Source organism: Etheostoma cragini, chromosome 2 (assembly GCF_013103735.1).
Source record: "Etheostoma cragini isolate CJK2018 chromosome 2, CSU_Ecrag_1.0, whole genome shotgun sequence".
Taxonomy (NCBI): Eukaryota; Metazoa; Chordata; class Actinopteri; order Perciformes; family Percidae; genus Etheostoma; species Etheostoma cragini.
Genome location: NC_048408.1, coordinates 6,410,304 through 6,416,307, shown reverse-complemented (window position 1 = coordinate 6,416,307; position 6,004 = coordinate 6,410,304). Strand labels below are relative to the sequence as shown.

General features: G+C 39.2%; 1 long non-coding RNA gene across 1 annotated transcript in view; it reads right to left on the bottom strand.

The window, feature by feature from the left end:
- LOC117955046 overlaps positions 1-863 on the bottom strand; it is a 6,126-nt gene extending 5,263 nt beyond the window's left edge. Inside the window, exons 1-2 of the long non-coding RNA XR_004658943.1 lie at positions 852-863; positions 625-628 (exon numbers count right to left, since the gene is read on the bottom strand). This is a non-coding gene — a long non-coding RNA (uncharacterized LOC117955046). The remainder of the gene's footprint in view (positions 1-624; positions 629-851) is intronic.
- Positions 864-6,004: the final 5,141 nt, after the last annotated feature.

Sequence of the window (6,004 nt, the reverse complement as noted above, 5' to 3'; positions counted from 1 at the left end):
TCAACTCTAAAACATTACTGTTCTACATTTATTTGACAGGTGTAGTTACTTTGTAGATTAGATGGCATTTTACATACAAAATATACTTTTATGTTAATCAATAACAGAATCTTTTCTTGAATAAACATAAAAAGAACAAGCGTTGCCTTGTCTGGCTACAACATGGAATACTGCATACACAGTAATGCCTCACCCCACAGGGACCATTCTGCTGCCCAATGGGTACTTTCAGTACATGTTGCTGACAATTCTTATGTACTTCTACTTGAATGCAGGACATACTAGTGGGGAATGTTTACCTTGAGGTTAGTAAAAAATCTGAACACATCTGCCCTTCCACCACTGTCAGTTTATTAATGAATTAATTGACTAAATAATTTACATTAACATAGTTCCATCTATCATCTGCCAGAAAGCAAAATACAACCGACTTAAAAAAAAATCAGGCCACATCAATCAATTAATTTACTCATTGATTGGCTTTTTCAAAAGTTTAAAAATAAGCAGTACAACGAAGAAAACATATTGACTCCAATCGCAGGTGAAGCACAGGTGTAAATGCCTTCATTCCATTCCTCCTCTGGGCGGATTCTGCTAACCTCCTGCTAACCTCCTCCAAGCAACTTGGCTGGACACTGCTGTCCCATTGCCATTTAACCGGGTGACTCTTTCTGACAGCCACAATCTCCTTTATGATAAATCATGCACAAGTTGATGGAGCCAATGGGATTTTTAGTTTCACATACATAGTTTTAAATTTTTACTGGAGTTGTACTTCGTATGATTTCATGTGACAAAATTATTATACACAGTTTGCAGTTTAAGAGTTAAACATTCAAAGACGGTATGACTGATTTGTCACACAAACTAAGCCTACATGACCTATTGTCAAAGTGGTGCATCTTTTCTTCTTAGTTTGAGCTCCGTACACGCTTTTGCAAAAGCAAGCTTCCTTATTCAAGTAAATGAGCTCAAACACATGAGACGCAGTGAGAAATGCGTCAGATGAACAACACTGAACCAAGACCAAATGTGTGACATACTGTATGTGTGACAGAAATAGTTGTGTACAGAAAATAAATGTTGCTTATAGTTTATTATTGCACATCATATTCAATATAATATGTATATATAGTATCTAGATTGTTTTGCAATGTTTCAAAAGTAGGGTTGCCACCTTTCCCGGTTTTACCGGGATTGCCCTTCTTTTTAATGACTTGTCCCAGGAAATGCACTCTCCCGGGACACTAAATGTCCCGGTTTTCACAAGGCTACGTACGCCTACGTACGCCCGAAAGCCCAAAATGGCTTTACGCGCCAAAAATAAATCAGATTTACCACAAATCAAAGATTACCCACAGGTGTGCGTGTGTGAATAAGCCTGTAATCCAAACATGCCTTAGCGGTAAAGTTAAAGATTATAAACTGTATACTATATATATATATATATATATATATATATATATATATATATATATAGACACACACACACGAACAGCTCGGAGTAGAGCCCCTGCTCCTTCGCGTTGAAAGGAGCCAGTTGAGGTGGTTCGGGCATCTGGTAAGGATTCCTCCTGGGCGCCTCTAGGGAGGTGTTCCAGGCACGTCCAGCTGGGAGGAGGCCCTGGGAAAGACCCAGGACTAGGTGGAGAGATTATATCTCCAACCTGGCCTGGGAATGCCTCGGGATCCCCCAGTCGGAGTTGGTTGATGTGGCTCGGGAAAGGGAAGTTCGGGGTCCCTTACTGGAGCTGCTGACCCCGCAACCCAATACCGGATAAGCGGTCGAAGATGGATGGATACATATATATATATATATATATACACACTTAACTGTCTGCCGTTTTCCTCTGAGAGTAGCAAGGACCTGTATTTGGGATGTCATGGTTCCAACTCTACTGGACCTTATTCAGTACATAGATCCAAGGTTACAGCTTTAGGGAATTTAAATCGGCATTAGCTTAGTCATTGTCTGGGTCCCTGAAGCCTCTTTCTCTTCTGATTCTTCCATTGCTGTAGTCCTCCTGCAGTGCCATCATGCAGCATTACGCATTCGGGTGGCCGCAGTATTTATATGTTTACAACAATTTGGGATTGTAGACACAGCAACAACTAGTGGTATTGCGCACCCCGAGGTACAATTTGAAGACAAAGAAAGTCTAACAGACAAACACATTTTTCTTCATGCAGGTTTTGTCACCAACAGTATTCGAGTTCAGACCGATAATTATGACGTTAAGGGTCCTGTATTCCTGTATCCTGTATTCCTGTATCCTGTATTCCACGCAGTCGGCCATCTCCTCCTCCTGCGCTCCGTATCAGACAATTTGACGGTGAGATAGCACAGATTTAATATTAAGAAGTCATTTATTTAAGGTTTGAGTTGGCAGTGTTTATGGAATAATTATAACTCAGTACAAGCTCAAATAACCCTGCTGCATATAATCTTCATGATACCGTGGATGAGGTCTCCATATTTTAAAATATTAGGAGTATTCGTTGTTCCCTCATTTACTTTCTGAAGTCTGTTCTCAGTTCACCTCCTCACCATCAGCAACGCCAATTGCCATTGTCTCCAAAATGTGTGTATGCAAGGACCGCACTTTCTCTCGTCAAGTTTCCTATGATATCCAAACAGTCGGCCGTGAAATGAATACAATCGCTGAAAATTCTGTGATTTGACCACGGACGAATTCCCCGGGACAACAATGGAATGGTTGGGTTTAGGAAAAGACAAATGGGACAGTTAGGTTTAGGAAACACGCGGGACACAATCCCTGGTCTCCGGGCGGAAAGTCCAGTGTTGTTTGACTCATCCACCCCCCAACCTACCTTCCTATGCAAATTTTCAGCCTTTCATGCTACTCGCTACGGTAGTCATACTGTGATCACAAAAGATGCTTCCCATTGAAATACAGTACTTTAAAAAACATGCTGACCATCATGAAAATATCAAGATAAACAGGTCCATGTACACAAATCAACAGATTAAATTACATGAACATTTCACTTTTTTTTAAAACAGTTTTTAGGACGCATTTCTCAATACTTGGGTCACTTTTTCAAAACTCTTCACACAGTGAGAACAACAGAAGTATATGTGGGCTAATCTCTGGATCATTTATCATTGCTTTGGCACTAAAGGGATTCAATGACTACATCTTTCAAAGGACATTCATTCTTTTCTCACTTCAACACAACAACTGCTAAAACTCTATGTACCTACAGGCCAATTTGCACATGCTAAAATACTGTTTTCAAAACTGTTAAACTTAAGTTAAAAAAATAACATTAGTAGGAAATTGCTTAATAAGACAACAATTTGCTATATTTCTATAGTAATAATAATATATTTTAAATTGAAAAATTAAATAATTTTGAAAACAATTGGACAATTAGACTAACCACAGTTGATTCTCATTTTGGCTTGACACCTAAACAGGTGTTAGTCCTTCAATTTCATTACAAAAGGAGACAGAAGGAAAACATGGACAAAGCCAGTGATGGACAAGTGTCTGAAAGAGGAAGAAGAGTTGCTGAGAGGGGGGAGAGGAATTCATATGCGTTGTGAAAGAAGAAGAGGAAGTTCAAGAGCTTTAGTCTCAGATAAGATCTAAATCAGCCAAATCTGCAACGCTTCAGTGGTATCTATTGTTGGTGTTTTACGGCAAACCAACACGTTGTATTTTGCATGGCATCTGACTGAGCTGCATAATATAGAAGTAAATTGAGCAAAGCCTGCAGACCCACTTGTGTGTAATTGCTTTTCTGCTTCGTACTCAAAGGCTACATCACACAGGTGGGAGACGTAGGATGTTCACTGATGTGCAGGAGATTGCCTTAGTTGATATGGTCATCAGAAACAACGGCATAAAACTCACAGAGATTTGTGTCAGAGTCTTGGCAGCAATGAATTCTGGATGCCTGGACATATCAGCAGAAAATTGCCAGGGATGGATCAGGCATACCGGAAGATTCTTTCCTAGGTGTACTGCCCTAGATGTTATAAGATGTGCTGTGGATGAGAACCTATGGCCAAATGCAGAAGACCAAGTAGATTAGCATTTCTATTGTATCTGTATCATTGGATGGTGTGTATACAAATGCTTGTATTTTGGAATTACTCAGTGCAAATAAAAGACATACAATATATTGAAGTGTACTGCATGATGTCTGATTCATTCTAGTGACATGTATTGCAGTGCATTTCACACAAGACAACATTGTATAATGATACCTGTTAGTGTGTTTTAGGTCATTGTTTTGTGTGTGACAAAGTGTGTTTGTTGGCTGTCAACCTTTGCTAGTGTTATGGGAGAAGGAGTGGATTTGAGACATACATTAAGTGATTTGGTATTTTAGTGCATTTTGAATGGGAAAGGAACTGCTGTGCCGAGCTGAAAGTTGGTTAAGTGAATTGTTGAAAACGTGACCTAAATATTGAGAAATGTATCCTAGCAACAGTAAAAAACTTTTTTCACTTACGTGAAAATTGGTACACATTTATTACATAAAATCTTTATCTTTTCTATTTAGTAATCTGAAGTCACTCAAATTATTAAATCCGTAAAGAAAGTTTGTTATTTCTGTCTTGGTGTTTGATGCTAGTGTTGTTACTCTGTATGTTGTGACTGACAGTGTGTGTTATCTCAGTGAGGGTTGGTCATGGTGTCTGGCTGCACTGAGCCTGTTTTGAGACGTGTGAGAGTTGTGTTGCTTGGAATGAGTTTTGCAGCTGATGTAAACTGTTTAGCTCAGGTGTGGTAGTGCAGACTGTAGTTAGAGTTTTGCCCATATAGCTCCAGTTGTGCCCACTGTTGTTTGGCAATCAAAAAAAAACCTGTAACAGACTTCATGATCTGGTTGGGATGTCTGGATATGTTTTAAAATGGTTTACATCTTTACTTTCTGCCATAACTTTTAGTGTTTTTTGTAAATTAGATTAAGTCTGAAACCACAGAATTGTCATGTGGGGTACCTCGCATTTCCGTCTTGGGACAGCCCCTGAATGTAGCATCCCTCAGATTAAACAATTTATCGGTGACTAGACTTAGGATGTTGTTTGATTCAGCAATGTCCTTGGAGGACCACCTGAAACAGTTCATTAGAAACGGCTTATCCAACTGAGGAACATATCTAAGCTAATGGCACTAATGGTGCTAATGGTGGAATAAAAAAAAAGAAAAAGATCATGCATGCTTTTATTTCGTCCTGTTTGGATTACTTTAAGATTTTTTTACTGGTTTGAACAAGAAAGACATTTACCGTCTCCAGACTGTTCAGAACTCTGCTGCAAGGCTTTTGGTTGCAATGGTTATGTAATTTTGATTTATAAATTTGTGTACATGTCACGGATTCACGTTTTACTACGTGTATATGTCACGAGTTTTGAACGTGACCGTTCTACAAACTGCCATGACACTGGTCTGCTCTGGGGGAACCAACAACGAGGATATGAAACGCCACATGCAGGCTACAACAAAGGGACGGTTGTGGTTAGGGAAAAAAAAACGGGGAAAGGAACCGTCACACACAGGACGCGCCGAGAAGAGAATAACGCGAAAATGAACAGCAACACGGGGGATGCAAGCCCCGGTCCCCGGTGTTGTTTGACCCATCCAACACCTCGACCATCCTCCCTGCGACGATTTTCTGTGATCACGAAATAGGCTTCCAATTGAAATATATTACTTTAAAATTCAACATCAACACACGAAAATATATTAATGTGATCTGTACACAAATCAATAGATTAAATAGCCTGACCATTTCACAAACTGCCATGAGACTGAGCTGGCACATCTCAGCTCTTTTAGCATCACTTCACCAGTTACCAGCTCATTTTCAAATTGATTTCAAAATTCTGGTCCTTCATCTAAGAAGCCATGCACATACTTAGACTTGTCTTACTTTTAAACATGCTTCATTGTCCCTTTTTATTTAGTATTAATTATTACTATTATTTTGAATCATTTTTGTTAAATATGTTTTTCTAGAATTATAT